This window comes from Rhincodon typus, chromosome 11 (genome assembly GCF_021869965.1).
Source record: "Rhincodon typus isolate 14 chromosome 11, sRhiTyp1.1, whole genome shotgun sequence".
In the NCBI taxonomy this organism is placed as follows: domain Eukaryota; kingdom Metazoa; phylum Chordata; class Chondrichthyes; order Orectolobiformes; family Rhincodontidae; genus Rhincodon; species Rhincodon typus.
In genome coordinates, this window is record NC_063342.1 from 31,131,364 (window position 1) to 31,148,376 (window position 17,013).

Consider the following 17,013-nt stretch of genomic DNA (forward strand, 5'->3'; position numbering starts at 1 on the left):
TGGCCTGCTGTGTTCGTCCAGCCCTGCACCTTGTCGTCTCAGGTTCTCCAGCATCTGCAGTTCCTACTATCTCTGATTCAGAAAACCTGACATTGGCATCCCAAAGTCTCAGCCCTAAAAAAAAAAAAATCACCTCTGTTAGTCAGTGTTACTAGACTAGTGCATTTTCTTCCAGTTGCCCCATTTGGCTATATTATTAGTGCTCAAATTATTTAGAGTCAAGTCACTTTCCTTCACCACCCCCATCCCACCCCAAAAAGCATTGAAAATTTGCAACAATCTCCTTGAAAAGGATGCTGGGTCAGTTGAAGTTTCAGGTTGAGCTCAATAGATTGTTAGATGTAGGTAACAAGGAATTTGGACTGAATTCCAAGTAAAATGAAGTTGCATGAGGGAACAGCTGTGATTTAATAGAACGGTGGAAAAAGGTTCAAAGGCTGAAAGAGGAGCACTGGGCTACTTCTGTTTTTAGTTTGTAAAGTTATCACCTTTAAAACAATAGCACAAAAGTCAACTTTTTAAACTGTCACTGTCAAATGCAATTCTCAAAATGCAGTCAGTCAATTTAACTTTAATGTAAATGGTTTTCCAGAAACAAAATGCAGCTACAAGAGAAACTTGCTTGGGGCTATTTTGCAGCATTTTAATCAAACATGTCACCATGTACTACTGGATTCTGAAGGGTCTGTTCTGCCCTTGTTGACACTATCAAAATTATTCAAAAGCCAAAAAAAAATCAAATCAGTGATTCACCCAAGAAAGTTATAGTCATAATTAGTTACACCATGCCTTGTGAACAAAGCATTTGACTGGTTGGATCAATATTTGCTGGCAGAATTGGACATTCAGAACAGACTGCTAAATACAACAGCATGCATTTGTTCGTTTCTGGATCAGCAAGCAATGGGAATTCAATGCATTTAATGCGATTTGGCAATTGCAAAAAATCTCCAAATGAACACTGACCCTAGCAATGAAACCATTAATCTTGAAATTAAAGTGTAAAATTCAGTATAAAACCACGGCTTGTAGAGGTAGGCCATTCAGCCCAGTAAGTCTGCTCTGGCCATGATCACATTGAATGGCAATCAGAATCCACAACTCCACTTTCCTACCTTTTTACTATAACCCTCGATTCCTTTATTCTCAGCTTCACTGATACATGACCCAGCCTCACCGTTAAAGAATTCCACAGATTACCCTCAAGAAATGCCTCATCTGTATCTTAGATGTGGTACCCCTCACTCAGGGTTATGCCCTCCTGTGCTAGACTATCACAAGGGAATAACAGCAGCCTCTCCATTTTCCTAGAATCAGTAAAGGTTACCTCATTTTTCTAAACTCCAATACCCAGGATCAACCTAGTGAACCCTTATTTGGACTCCCTCCAATGCGAATACTTTTTCCTTAGACAAGGGGACCAAAACTGTTCACAATATTCCATCTGTGGTCTGATTGGTGCCTTGTACAGTTTTAGCAAAGCTTTTAGTTTTAATACTACATTCCCTTTGAGTGAAATGGCCAACGTTCTATTTGCCTTCCCTATCAACCAAACCCAAATACTGGCTTTTCACGTGATTTATGCACAAGGACTCCAATTGTTTTGCATTGTAGTTATCTGCATTTAAGTGATATTCAGTTCATCTATCCTTTGTACCAGAGTGCATTATCTCGATTTTTCCAGATCATGTTGCACCTGCTGAACCTGTCTATATCCCACTGCAGACTCATCTTCACCACTTGCCTTCTCACCTATTCTTGTCAGCCATAAGCTTGGCTGTAGTATATTCACTTTCCTCATGCAAATTATTTCACACAGTTGTGGCCCCAGCACTGATCCCTGGGGCACTCTACTAGTTACAGGTCGCTATCCCAAGAATGCCCTTTATCCTGACCCTATTAGTTAGCCAATCATCTATCCATGCTAATACGCTAGCATCCCCCACCAATGAATATCATTGACTGAAGTATAAATGGCACTTTATCAAATGCCTTCTGCAAATCCAAATATATTAAAACCAATGCTTCTTGTTTATCTATCCAACTTATTACCTCAAAGAACTCAAAGTTTGTCAGGCACAATTTTCCCTTCAGGAAGCTACACAGAAAGTAAAGCAGACTCAAAGTGCTCTGCTATTACTTCCTTTTAAAATAGACTTACATTTACCCAAAAACAGATGTTAAGCTTGCTGGGATTTTTGCCTCCTTCCTTTTTGAAGGAAGGTACTACATTGGCAATTTTCCAATCCTCAGGTACTTCTCCAGAATTAAGGATTCTTGGAAAATTACTATTAGTGTATCCAGTATCTTAGTTACTTTAAATATCCTTGGATGCACCCCATCAGGCCCAGGAAACCTAGAGTTCCATTGGATTCCCTAGTACTTTTTGATCTAGTGATAGCTATTGTATTTATTTCTTCTGCCTTCTCCCCACTTCCCACCCACTCTTGATTTGGTATTTTTGGAATGTTATTAGTGTCTTCTACCACAAAGAAAGCAATTTATTCAGCTTCTGTATTTCCTGGCTCCCCATTATTATTTCCCCAGCCTCATTCTCTAAATGAGAATATGTTCACATTGGTCTTTTTTTTATATATATTTAAAAGCAGCTCTTGCTATCCACTTTGATATTAATTTAGTTTCTCACTTCCCCCCACCGCCACCAATCCCAGGCCCCTTGTTGGTTTTTAAAACAAGGGGAAGAAATTCTCCCAATCCTCTGGGCTACCATTAATCTTTACCATTTTGTATTTTGATACTATCCTTCTCTTTCCTGGCTAACCATGGTTGGTTTATCCCACTCCCAGAATTCTCCTTTCTCACTGATAATATTGGCACAGAAGGTTGAATTATTTTCTTAAACACTTACCATTTTTCCCTCAACTGTCTTTACCACTAAACTGCTTTCTAATCCACTCCAAGTAACTCCACCATCATTTACATTATTCATCTTTAAGTTTAACACAGTTGCTTCTCACTCATTTCTCCCCATCAAATTCTACCATGCTATGATCACTGTTTCCTACAGAGAATCTTTTTCCTCAAAAAAAAACATTTAATTAAACCTGCTTCATTGCACATCCCTGATCCAAAATAGCCCCATTCCCATTTGGATCCACAAAAATTGTTCCACGAAAACTGTCTAGAGAATAATACAAATTCTCTCATGGCTACTTTTGCCAATCTACGTTTTAAAAAAAATGGTTAAATCATGCATGATTAGCATACTGCCTAGTTACATGCCCTCTACCTCCCAATTTATTCTTTGTTCTACCATATAGCTACTGTTAGAGAGCCTATAGACTTCACCTAAAGTGCCTTTTTTCCTTTTGTTTCTTACCTCCACCTATTTCACCTACCTTCCAATCCAAGGTCACTTCTTGCCATCCTAATCATTCCATCTCAAAGTTACTCTACCATTTCCTTCCCATTTGTCCTTTCGAAAAAGGGGAAAAATACATACCCCAAATATTTTAGTTCCCAGCTTTATCTTGTAATTACATACAAGGTTATAAAATAACTGAATTAATGGCATGACTAAAAGCTAGTCAGTCATTTATTTTCTTCCAAATACTATATGCATTCAAGTAAGTTACCAATTTTTATTTTGTACTTTTCTTCCTCTCTTCTCCTCTCTCCCCCCTTTACCCTATTCACTGCTGGTTTCCTACATTTGTACACACTGTTCCTTCCTCTCCCACCCTGAGCATCATTATACCATGAGTTGCTCTGTAAAACTACCAAATCCTTTTGCATTCTAAGTCTACTTTCACCCCTCCTACACTTCTTCCCCCACACACCCAAAAATCAGTTCACATTCTTAATGTAAGATTCACTAGGACACTGGTCCTAGCACAGTTCAAAATGAAACCCATGCATTGGAACAGTTCCCTTTTCTAAAGTACAAAGCACCAGTGCCCTAAAAGTTTATGATCATTGTTAATACAAAATATCATTTCTGGCTTTGCACAGGTTTAAAGAGTAGTCTTAAAGAATCCAGTGCTTAAAAAAATTCAAATACTGTCATCTGATTTAATTCAAAAAAGGTGGTGGTCATTCAAACTCAAACAAATGAATTGAGGATTGGGAATCAAAATCTGGAAGAGTCAATCTGAAATTCTAATTCACATGCATGTATAGCTTTGCGAGAAAGTAAGCTCCAGATGTCCACTGACTATTATTGCCAATTAAATCATGCAGCTTTGGTGCAGGACAGACATTTTATACAAATTTAAAGACCAAGTAGGTACATGCCACTGATGTTAGGTAATATTTAGTGCATAAACAGCCTATTATCACCAATATTTGGTCTGTCATACTGTGACATTAGTTATTTCACTAATCTAACCAGTAACAGGCCATTTTAGGCCTTCCTCCCCCTCATTTCAAGATCACCAAATTCCACTGCCCCCTCCCCCAAAAAAAATCAGATATCGCTATCTGTCCTCTGACCATATACTGAAATCCTTTTTCATGCATTGATCAAAATGCCAACGTTTGTGGGGAAAAGGGAAGCGGTCAGACGTTGTGCTATATTTTCTCCCTAAACTGTTACCAGTGCTTTAAAAGCTGTGTACATATACGATCAAAGTGACTAACACCTACAACATTATTTCAACACTGAAGCTGTTTTACAGTTTTCATTTGAAATATCTAGATATATATTGACACACGCAAGTTAAGGGAGCGCATGGTCAGCACCAACAAACTGGACATCAGCCAGTGCGGGATTATCCCAGAAAGCGAAAAATAACTAATCGACAAATGAGACCATCTCCATATACTTAGACTTTTGCAAGAGTTCATGTAATTATTCGATTTGTGTTGAAAACAGTGGAGTGTGAACGTCCTAGTATCGCTACAAGACACGTTCATGAATTAGTTCCTCTGTTACAGAATATTTCTCTATCTTCATAACGATTGGCTTCTCTCGCACGACTGCATTTTAAAAGCAACATTGCGCCCCATCTGATTTTCGCATTCCAGGGTAATTCTAATTTCCCCCCCCCTACTAACCTGAAACGGAGACGTGCACAAATCCACACGACTAACAAATATGAACACCAGGGAAAGGCACAGACCTCAGGAATCAGCTGTGGGAGACAGAAAGGGAGCTGTTAAAAAGAGCTCAGCCCAGGAGACCTCAGAAGAACCGGTTATGGTGTGGAATAGACACACCCAACGGGCTCACTGATTGATCGGATACACACGGTTCAGATGCGGGATGCAGCTGATTGTGATAATGCAGCTCCTTTTCCGGTTGCGTTTCTCACCCGCCCCGGCTGGATGGCGAGTGGACAAAATTAAAGCCGTGACCTTCATCACAAGCCTGCACGTTGTCCCGTCACCAGCAGACAATCAGTCAACGCAACCTGAATAAATAAATCTGAATTGGGTTTGGGAAGCAACGTGGTTTACCACCTTTGATGTTTAAGATAGATGTTTCGTTCAGAATATTGTGCTTTCAAGGTCTAATTTTAAAAATATAATCCAGCAAATTAACAGTGAACACCATTAATAATTCAAATATTGCGCTTGAGATAATTAATTGTTCTCAATTTGACATAAATGTCAATTATTTATTAATCTAAAATGTCAGACAGAGATCATTAGTTGATTAGTTCAATTTGTGCATTTTCTAAAAAAAACACTTGCACTTCCATGAAAAATATAGAAATTGATTATAAAATAGAAGCACACGAGCTTTTGATTAATTTGATCCACTTCACCCTGATATCAAGAAACCTCTGAAGGCACTAGATACTACAGAGGCTATAACTCTAACGAAATTCTGATAATAGTGCTGAAGACCTGCTGCAGCAGCCTACTTTCAATCATCAGCAACATGATGCTATCTAATGCACTGACTCAGCAATAACCTGCTCACATTCATAGAATCATTATAGAATCCCTACGTGTACAGTGTGTACAGTGTCTGCCTGGATTTCCTAAGGGTGTTCTGGTTTCCTCCTAGAGTCCAAAGATGTGCAGGCTAGGTGGATTAGCTGTGGGAAATGGGGGTTACAGGGTGGGATGCTCTTTGGAGGGTCATTATGGACTCGATGGACTGAATGGCCTGTTTCCCTGCTGTACAGATTCTATGATCCTACACAATATTCAGCACTATTCATGACTCCTCAGATCCTAAAGCAGTCTGTGTCCCAATGTAATAACACCTTGCCAAAGTTCAAGCTTAGACTGACAAGTGGCAAGTGTGATATAAACTATAATATATATAGTTTAGAAACATACGAACAGGAGTAGGCCATTCAGCCCCTCAAGCCTGTTCTGCTACTCAAGCAGATCATGGATGATCTGTGGCCTAACTCTATATTCATTCCTATGGCCCATATCCTTCATACCTTTGCTTAACATAAATTTAACTTTTTCTGATTTAAATTTAACAACTGATCTGGCATCAGCTGCTGAATGTGGGAAAGTGTGAGGTGATGCACTTTGGCAGGAAGAATAGAGACATAGACTATTTTCTAAATGTTTTGGAAATCTGAAGCACAAAGGGACTTTATGTTCAAGTTCAGGATTCTCTTAAGGTTAACATGCATGTTCAGCTGGTAATTAGGAAGGCAAATGCAATGCTAGCATTCATTTCAAAATGGCTAGAATATAAGAGCAGAGATGTACTACTGAGACTGTATAAGCGTCAAGTCAGACCACATTTGGAATATTGTGAGGAATTTTTGGCCCTGTATCTATAGAAGGATGCAGTGACATTGGAGCGAGTCCACAGGAGTGGATGATCCTGGAGATGAAGGGCTTGTTATATGAGCAGTGGTTGAGAGTTGTGTGGCTATATTTGATGCAATTCAGAAGGATAAAGGGGGATCTCATTGAAATATGCAGAATATTGAGAGGCCTGAATAAAGTGAAGAAGAGTTTTCCACCAATAAGAGAGACTAGGACCCAAGGGCACAGCCTCAGAGTGAAGTGACGACCCTTAAGAATAGAGATAAGGAGAAATTTCTTCAGCCGGAGGGTGATGAATCCGTGTAATTCATCGCCACAGAGGGCCATGGAGGCCAAGTCATTGAGTGTATTTAAGACAGAGATATCTAGATTCTTGATTGTTAGGGGGTTCAAAGGTTACAGGGATAAAGCAGGACAATGGGTTGAGAAATATACAGCCTTGATCAAATGGCAGAGCAGACTTGATTTGCTGAATGGCCTAATTCTGCTATACATCTTATGGCCCAAGCCAGGTTTCAGACTGGGATCTTATTTGTCCAGCAAGAAGATCATCTGAGATCAAAACACCATTTACCTGATATGAGTGCCAGGAAATGCCCATCTCCAGTGAGTGAATCTAACCATCTCCCCTTGACTTTCAAAGGCATTACAATCACTGAACACTGTATTATCAACATCTTTGGGGTCATCATTAACCCAAAACTGAATTGCACTGGCTATAAAGGTACTGTGACTACAAGAGAAAATTGTTTCATTGAAACAAGTAACTCAACTCCTGATTCAAACCTGCCTATCATCTAAAAGTGGCACAAGCCACAAATCAGGAGTGTGATCAATTACTCCCCATTTGCATGGATGAGTGCAGTTCCAACAACAATCAAGAAACCAGAGATAAATTAGGTCCAAGCAACCTGCTTGACTGACACCCCATCCATCACTTTTCAACATTTCCTCCCTACACCACTGTCGTACAGTGGCAACACTGTTTACTATCCACAAGATACGCTGCAATGACTCACCAAGATTGCTTAGTTGGCATTGTCCAAACCCTCGATTTCCACTACCAAAAAAAAGGACAGGGCAGCAAATACATGGGAACACCACCTGCAAGTTGCCTTCCAAGCCAAACACCATCCTTACTTGGAATTATGTTGCTGTTCTTGCACTATTGCTGTGTCAAAATCCTGAAAATCCCTTCCTAATAATACTGTAGTGGTTCGCAAAGACGCCTCACCACTACCCTCTCAAGAGTGAATAGGGATAGGCATAACATGGTGTCCCAGCCTGTAATGTCCACTTCCCATGGACAAACAAAACAATACCTACTGTGAGTACACACACGTAACCACTACACCCAACTCCACAGCTGCCTCTCAAGTTTCACATACCATTTCAGTGTCTGCTTGGCCACATTGGAAAAATAAAAGACATCACAAAATAGACTTTTCAAACCAAATTTTAAAAAACACAATTAACCATTCTGTGTGTTTGTTTTTGTGCTTTTCCCTGTCCTCGTGCATCTACACAGTGCTGCCTCAATGGTTGCAGCATAGCAGGTGGAAGGCCGCTGCCAAATTTCAGAGGTAGAGACTGGAGATAATTTTAGAGAATGACCTCAAACAGAACTGGCACTGGAATGCTTGTGTTTTAGACTGTGCCACCTTCACATAGACAGTGACAATGTGGTTTGGCTGGCCAACAGGTGCAGCAAGTATACTGGCAAAATGATCAATGTTGGGAGGAAGAAACCTGGCATCCTGAGGGAGATCAGCAAGTTTGTGTTCCATGGAGCCAATGCTATTTCTTTGGTATGGCCCCTCAGAAATCCTCGTAACATATTGGAGGACAGATTGCTAGACAGCTGTGATGCCCTGCATGCCACTTTCTACACTGTTATAACAGCAATCTGAGCTTTTGTAATATCTTTATTGATTTCCAATGCAGCATATTGTGACTTCTGATGAAAATTGCTTGTGCTGCATTGGCAGATTTCCAGATGCAGCAAGTATTTTGTTATGACATAATCTTTAGCTGCCTTCTGACCAATAGAAGTTCTGTTTCTTCTGCAGCAGAACCTTTATGAGACCTCACCCTTTAGTTAACTGGCATTTTGCAATACTTCTGTCTGCCCTTACTGCAGGTCACTCATGCCAGGCATCTCGTTACATTCAGATCTATTCAATGCTCTAAGCAATAAACTGTTTCTGTATCTTAGTTGATCACTCCAAGGGTGAATTGAGTGATTATGTGTCTCTAGGACTACTATCTTAGAGTCACAGAGATGTACAGCACAGAAACAGACTCTTCAGTCCAACTTGTCCATGCCAACCAGCTATCCTAAATAAATCTAGTCCCATTTGCCAGCATTTGGCCCATTTGTCTCTAAACCCTTCCTATTCAGACACCCATCCAGATGCCCCATGGTGGCTCAGTGGTTAGCAATACTGCCTCATGGTGCTAGGGACCCAGGTTCAATTCCACCCTTGGGTGACTGTCTGTGTGGTGTTTGCACATTCTCCCCGTGTCTGCGTGGGTTTCCTCCAGGTGCTCCGGTTTCCTCCCACAGTCCAAAGATGTGTGGGCTGGGTGGATTGGCCATACTAAATTGCCTGTAGTGTAGATTAGGTGGGTTATAGGAGGATGGGTGGGATTCTCTGAGGGTCAGTGTGGACTTGTTGGGCAGAAGGACCTGTTTCCACACAGTAGGGATTCTATGATCTATGAAATGCTGTAACTGTACCAGTCTCTGGCAGCTCATTCCATACACACACCACCCTCTGCGTGGAAAAAGTTGCCCTTTAAATCTTTCCCCTCTCACCTTAAACCTATGCTTCAATTTTGGACTCAGCCAGCCCTGGGAAAAAAACCTTGTCTATTACCCTATGCATGCCCCTGATGGTTTTAAAAGCCTCAATACGATCACCCTTCAGCCCCTGATGCTCCAGGGAAAATAGCCCTAGCCTATTCAGCCTCTCCCATAACTCAAACCATCCAAACCTGGCAACATCCTTGTAAATCTTTTCTGAACCCTTTCAAGTTTCACAACATCCTTCCTATAGCAGGAAGACTAGAATTGCACACAGTATTCCAATAGTGGCCGAATCAATGTTCTGTACTGCCACAATATGACCTCCCAACTCCCATGCTGAATGCACTGACCAATGAAGGCAAGCATACAAAAGGCCTTCTTTACTATCCTATCTAAGTGTCACTCCACTTTCAAGGAACCATGAACCTGCACTCCAAGGTTCTTTGTTCAGCAACACTCCCCAGGACCTCACTATTAAGTGTATAAGTCCTGCCATCATGCTGTTTGGGCAAGCTATACATCCTGGGCATCTGGTAAGGTACAGAGATACGGTTATGATTCTAAGTGGGTTTTGGGTATGAGATGTATGCTTATGTCAAAATACCATCATCATTCCATTCAACCCCTCTACAGGCCCAAACCTCTGCAATGGCCATTTATCAATGGCTAATACCATCTCCACCATGGTGTTAGAACATACAGGGAGGCTTATTAGCTTCTGCCTCCAGTTGTATGACAACATGGTCTAATGTAGTTAGGCCACACCTAGAGTATTGCGTTCAATTCTGATTGCCTCATTACTGGAAAGATGTGGAAGTTTTGGAAGGGTGCAGAAGTTGTTCAACAGGATGCTAAATAAAAACTGAAAGAACTGCGGATGCTGCAAATCATGAACAGAAACAAAGTTGCTGGAAAAGCTCAGCAGGTCTGGCAGCTTCTGTGAAGGGAAAAACAGAGTTAACGTTTCGGGTCCAGTGACCCTTCCTCCGTTCTGAGGACCCGAAACGTTAACTCTGTTTTCCCTTCACAGATGCTGCCAGACCTGCTGAGCTTTTCCAGCAACTTTGTTTCTGTTCCTCTGTTTAACAGGATGCTCCCTGGATTAGAGGGTATGAGCTGTAAGGAGAGGCTAGAATAACTCAGATTATTTTCACTGGATCATTGGAGGCTGAGGGAAGAATCGATAGAAGTCTATAAAATTGGGAGATGCATAGATATGGTTGACAGTCAGAATCTTTTTCCCAGAGTCAAAGTGTCTAATACTAGGGGGCATGCATTTAAGGTGGGAGGAGGAATATTTAAAGGAAATGTGAGGGGCAAGTTTTTTACACAGAGGGCGGTAGGAGTCTGGAACGTGCTGCCATGGATGGTGGTGGAGGCAGATATGATAGGGGTATTTAAGGGACTTTTAGATAAGCAAATGAATATGCAAGGAATGGAGGGATATGGATCAAGGGCAGGCAGAAGAGATTAATTTAATTTGGCATCTTGGGCCAAAAGGCTTGTTCCTCCACTGTACTGTTCTGTGTTCTATGTTCTATAACCTGCAAGCAAGACAAGGTTGTGTCCGTAAGGGTCATGTCATCTGTGTGATGTGGCTGTCATGGTTGATTAGCTGACTAGTTGAGAGTTGTGGGTGTGAACCTTAAAGCAGTTCTGTATGAGCATGAGATGAAGCTTATGAACATAATATATCGCACCTTTTTGATGGAGACTTATGGTTGGTGACTTGATGATTTGTGATATAAGCAGGTCAGTGACATAGTTGGTAGGATATTGCATTTAAAGACACAGTCACTGACCTAGATCACTCCTGTAAGGGCACTGATGTTTTTGCAGCACTGAGATCCTCAGAGATAGACCACTAGCATTGATCATTGCAGCTATTTGTATGCAATGCGTATGTAGAGGATCGAGCAAATGCAGGAGGATATTTTAAGATATCATTCATTCCACTTCCTCCATCAAGACTCCCAATGCACCATCCAAAAAACTTGGAACTTACCGTCTTGAACCTCCTGCAATGGTTTGTCAGCTCCTGTTCCAGTCAAAATTCACCTCCCCATTGTGCAATCCAGACTGGTTTTAACTAATGCCAATTACTTACAATATTAACTTCCAGTGAAGACATCCAGCTAAATAATATTGCTGGCTGGACACTGAAATGATTTAAAACAGCAAGCAGAATGAAATTGGCAATGTTGCCTGCATTGCAGTTAAAAAGACATGAGTTATCACTCATTGCAGTCCCTGTGCCTGTTTTCTTGGGCTGTTGAATTTAGTCCCCATATTATTTAAAATGTAATTAAAGATTTTTGTCTTTATTCCTTAGGCTCGATTAAGGAAGGAATCACAGAAATATACCAACCTTCAATCTAGGTCTTCAAATTTTGTTGCGTTAGAGGGTGACTTTGTAAATAGCTGTTGGGGCCACCAATACATTTTACTTCTATATTACACCATCATTTCAAGCAACAATAGAATAGCAATGCAGAAAGGAAAATACATGTTTTTTACCAGGAAAGATACCTTTAATTATTATTTAATTAATTCATAATTATTTAATAATTCTACATTCTCATGGAAAGCTGGTTGCAGTATTGACCAGACTGCACTTTTTTTGCCATCTGAAGGGTTTTCTCAAAGCACAGAATTTTATTGAAGAAACAGATTCGAATCCTGATTCCACAGAATTAGTACTCATTAATATGCATCTGATCCATGGTCATGAATACAAAATTGCAACGCGGTAAATTACTTTTAACCTGGGAGCCATCGCAACTTCCTGTTTAATAACAATCCTTGGGGCCACCTTACAAAGAAATATTGAGCATCAATCATGTTTTTGGCAGTATTCTCATCAAGCAGGCCAATCACTACTTCAAATAAAGGGTCTCAAACAGATGGGAAAAGAGTGTTGCCTCAAAAATTATTGCCATCTGACTATTGTGCAACTTTACCATTCAAGGCAGATACTGAACCTATGCAAGGATGTGCCTGCTTAAAATTATATGATGATGCAGCTGAGAAAAGGACCATTCATCCTAACTTTGGCTGTTTGACAAGATGAGTTTCAACCAGTTTCACTCCCCTGACCCTTTTTACATAGTTCTGAAAAATGTTTTCATTCAAGAATTTTATCAATTTTGTCCACTATCATTCCAAACAGTGCATTCCAAATCATCATGAATCACTGTGTAAAAGAAAATTCTCATGTCATTTCTGGTTCTTTTTCTGATCACCCTTAATCTATCTTTTTTGATTACTCAGCCTCCTGCCACTGGAAACATTTTCTATTTATTTACTCTTATCAAAAACCCTTCATAATTTTGAGTATCTTTATTCAAACAGAGATGGCATATTCTCTACTTGCCTTGATCCATGTAAGACGAACAACTAGCTTAAAAAATAAGAGGTCACCCATTTAAAGCAAAGATGAGGAGAAATTTCTTCTCATGAAAGATCATGAGTCTTTGAAATTCTTCTTCAAAAGGTAGTGGAAGCAGGGTCTTTGAATATTTTTAAAGCAGAGGTAGATTCTTGATAAGTGGTGGGGCAGGGAAAGTAATTGGAGATAATGTGGAGTAATCAGATCAGATCTAATTAATTGGCAGATCACGCTTGGAGTGATGACGCTTGCTCCCAATTAACAAGTTTTCAAGTTGAAAACAATGAGAATAAAGCTTCCGAATTGACTTGCATCTGATTCACCACCTCAAACATTCACTCCCTTCTCCACCAGCTACAGTAACAGCAGTGTGAACAGTCTAAAACACTGTAGCTACTTGTCAAGATTTCTTTGACAGCACAGAAGTACAAGACCAGGAGATGCATATCTGCAATTTTCTCTCTAAGCCACACACCATCTTGGCTTGGAATCCATTTGCGCTTTTACTTCGCTTGATCACTAATTAATGTAGTAGGCACTTGGTTCATATCGAGAATAATAAGAAACTGAGTCAGCAGGATTCAAACATAGAACAAGAAACCCTGAAGGATTTCAAATTCATTATCTCAACCACTTGGCTACAGCTACAAACCCAGTTTCCTTCATCATCAGTGGTCAAAGTCCTGGAACTCCATCTCAAACAGCAATGTGGAACTACACCGTGGAACCACATAGAACAGTTCAAGAAGGTGGCTCATTATCACTTTCTCAAGGACAGTTAGGGATACAGTAACTTGCCAGCTATGCTTACATATGAAAGAAAATAGAAAAATTGCAAAAGTTTCCCTTCTCCATTCTCTACATGCAGCTTAAGTCTTGCATCTATTTACGATTTTAGTTCATCTCCCCTGCACTATTTCTAACACAATGATATCCTTACTAAGTTCTGTGATCCAGAATGGGAGACAGCGCTGCAGCAGAATTCCACACCAGTCACTTATAATATTTTTATAACTCCATCGTTTTTGCACTCATGCCTCTATTAATAAAGTCAGCGGTCCCTATAAGCTTCTGCAACAGCCTTCTCAGTTGTCCTGTCACCTTTGTGTATATACTCTCAGATTTCTCTGTTCTTGTGCCATCTTTAAATCATATTAGTTTGATTACATAAACTTTCCACATTTTTCCCACTAAAATGGACGCCTTCAAATTTCTCTGTTAAATAGCACCAGTGATGGTTTGCCTATTTCACTAGCCTCCCTGCCTCCCCTGTCATCTGTTACTGTTCTCCTATTTTTTCTCTATATTTCCCAGTTTTGTTTCATTTACAATTTTTAATATGATGCCAGGAATCTATCAAAAAAAGCTGACACCACTAATGCTATCTTTGCCTTCAAAAACAGCTCTTCACCATTACTTTTCTGATGAAGGGTCTAGGCCCGAAACGTCAGCCTCTCTGCTCCTATGATGCTGCTTGGCCTGCTGTGTTCATCCAGCCCTGCACCTTGTTGTCTCTCTTCACCATTACTTACTGCTTTCTGTCCTTTATTCAATACAGTATCCATACTACAACTGCCTCTAATTCAGTGAACATCATTTTTTAAAACGTGTTTGTGATATTTTATAAAGGACACAATATTCATCAAATCTATTACTTCATTAAATAATTCAAACAGGTTGCAATTTTTAAAAAAAGTACTGGGGTCTTGTGGTGCAGTGATAGTGTCCCTACCTTTAGGACAGCAGGTTTGACTTCAAATTCTACCTCAGGATGTGATGCCCATGGAGGGTTTTTTTTGTGTAAAAACAAAACTGCTTAACAGTAAGATTGTTAAGGCTGTAACTGATGAGACTTTCACTTAATTGCCTGTTCCAAGTAAATTATGACTTGGCAATACGCTCCCTGTAACATGGCCAATCTCTTCCATTTCTTGACTTTTATTGATACCAATGTATTCCTTTGCTGCAACTTAGTCAATCCCATTCCAAGAAAACCCACAGCTACATAAGTGAAATTTAAAAATCCCAACATCAAGGCATGTGTGCTTATTGAGCTTTATTTCAGTTCACTGTTGTGAAAGTGTCATTCGCTACCTAACCTTATGCTGCCTCAGTGATCTTCCAGTGTATAGAGTAAGTGTATAGCTGGCTGTCAAAAGCCAGTGAATGCTTCACTAAATACAGGTGGACAAGTATCTTTTATAGGGCCATGAAATGGCCCTGCAGTTGGTGGTGCCCCACTTTATGTTGTCTTAACTAAATCCACAAAGTACATTCCCATTTCAGTGGGATCACACATACATTTTCAGCATGTGATTCCGTTTCAAATAAATAATCCCTTAGAGTGCTCTATGATGTGTGTGCAAACAGGCTGTTCGGCAACAGCAATGTCATACTGTTTACTAGAAAAACAGATGGATAGTAAATTGTTTTTTGCTCCTGTGGCATGTAAGGTTTAATTTAATGTCTCCTGTGCTGGATTTGTGATTGATTTATCCTTTATTTGAAGTATTTATGGATTGGAAGGCAGGAAATTAGAATTTGGTGTTTGTAAAATGCTAGGGTGGAAAGCAGTGCGTGGTCCCTTTACAAGATGATGTGCTTTTTCTATGCTTGGAGATTCAAAAAGAATGTCTATGGGCAGCAGCTTGTGGGTTTGCAGGTTCATTGAGCACCGCAATTGAAACATTTGTATCAAAAAGCCCTACAGGTAGCAGGCTACGCAGCAGTTTTGTTTTGTTATCAAGACAACAGGTTTTGATTTTAGCCAATCAATTTGAATCAGGCACTTAGAGACCAAAAACCAATTAAATTTAAATCTGATGTTTTGACCACATAGGACCAATCGTGTAAGATATTGAGATGTCATCAAGGGTCTTTTAGCACACACACAAAGCCAGGCAGTTTCTCATAGTGTCAGCTGTAACCAGTCAATGGGTGGATATTTTGCTGCATCACCATGCTGAGTGTCACATGTGCAACATATGCCAGCGGCTGGAGTAGCAAACCCACACGTGCTTCAACCAAATGACCATGCCTCAAAGTCAGAGGGAGTAGCGCTCAGGCACATTCCCTTCAGACAGGGTGTTAAAGACACACTCCAATATTAGTCCAGGGACTTGAGCAGAGTCAGTCAGCCGCTGAGGATGGTCAGGGTCAGGACCCTCTTATTAGGAGGGGAGGTGCTACTTGTCAGGCACCCGCTACCAGTCTTTGCTCTTTCTGCCCTTCTATGAATAATCTTCTCCTGGAATGAGGGGAAGAGAAGGGATTAAGTGACAAGAAAGTGAATCACAGAGCTGTTAGTGCTGGTGCAAATGGAGAAGGAATGTGATTTCCTAAGGAAATGTGTGGGCAGCACTGAGGTCGTGCAGGGTTAATGGTATGGGGAGCTGGAGTGGGTAGGAGCGAGAGAGAGAAGATATTGCATGTAACTGAGTGGCACAACATTAACATTTTTAGGAAGTGTGTGCAGTAGCAGAGATAGTAAGAGGTAATGGGGAGAAAATGGTATCACATTCTCTAGTCAAGCAGGGAAAATAGACCTTCTTGTGGTACTACTGGATGTTGGTCTGGATAGCTGAGATCACAACAAGCTGGGTGGCAACTTCTGGCCAGACTGGCATGGTCTAGTGTCCTAACTTCCACTGCTGGTCCTGGGGGATGTGGAAGGTCACCCTCTGCACCTCTATGCTTATCTGGTCTGATTCACAGCAACATGGTTGACTCTTAACCATCCTGTGGGCAATTAGGGATGACCAATAAATGCTTGCCCAAACAGTGATGCTCACATCCCGCAAATGAATTTTTTAAAAGTATGTACAAATAGGATATGTTATAAATTATAAATACCAAGTTTTTATACAACCTCAATCGATCTCTCTCGGCACTAATTTCTGCTCTGGCAAAGTTGTGCTTTGAGTTGTACGACTGCACTGTCAATTCCTATTTGTATTAAAAGGTACATGACTTTACTTACTGTGCATCATTTGTTCTTTTTTGTATGGAATTACATCATTACACAAATTTGTATGCAATAGATCAAGTACTCACAAGTACAAAGATCCATTGTCCTTCAGAATCTATGCCAACAGACTTACAAAACATCACA

At 40.4% G+C, this 17,013-nt stretch overlaps 1 protein-coding gene across 1 annotated transcript in view; it reads right to left on the bottom strand.

Moving 5' to 3' along the window:
* Positions 1-5,360, bottom strand: part of LOC109918447 (transgelin-3) — a 23,113-nt gene extending 17,753 nt beyond the window's left edge. Inside the window, exons 1-2 of the mRNA XM_048603314.1 lie at positions 5,211-5,360; positions 5,017-5,093 (exon numbers count right to left, since the gene is read on the bottom strand). The gene's annotated coding sequence lies outside the window, so the exon portion shown is untranslated. The remainder of the gene's footprint in view (positions 1-5,016; positions 5,094-5,210) is intronic.
* Positions 5,361-17,013: the final 11,653 nt, after the last annotated feature.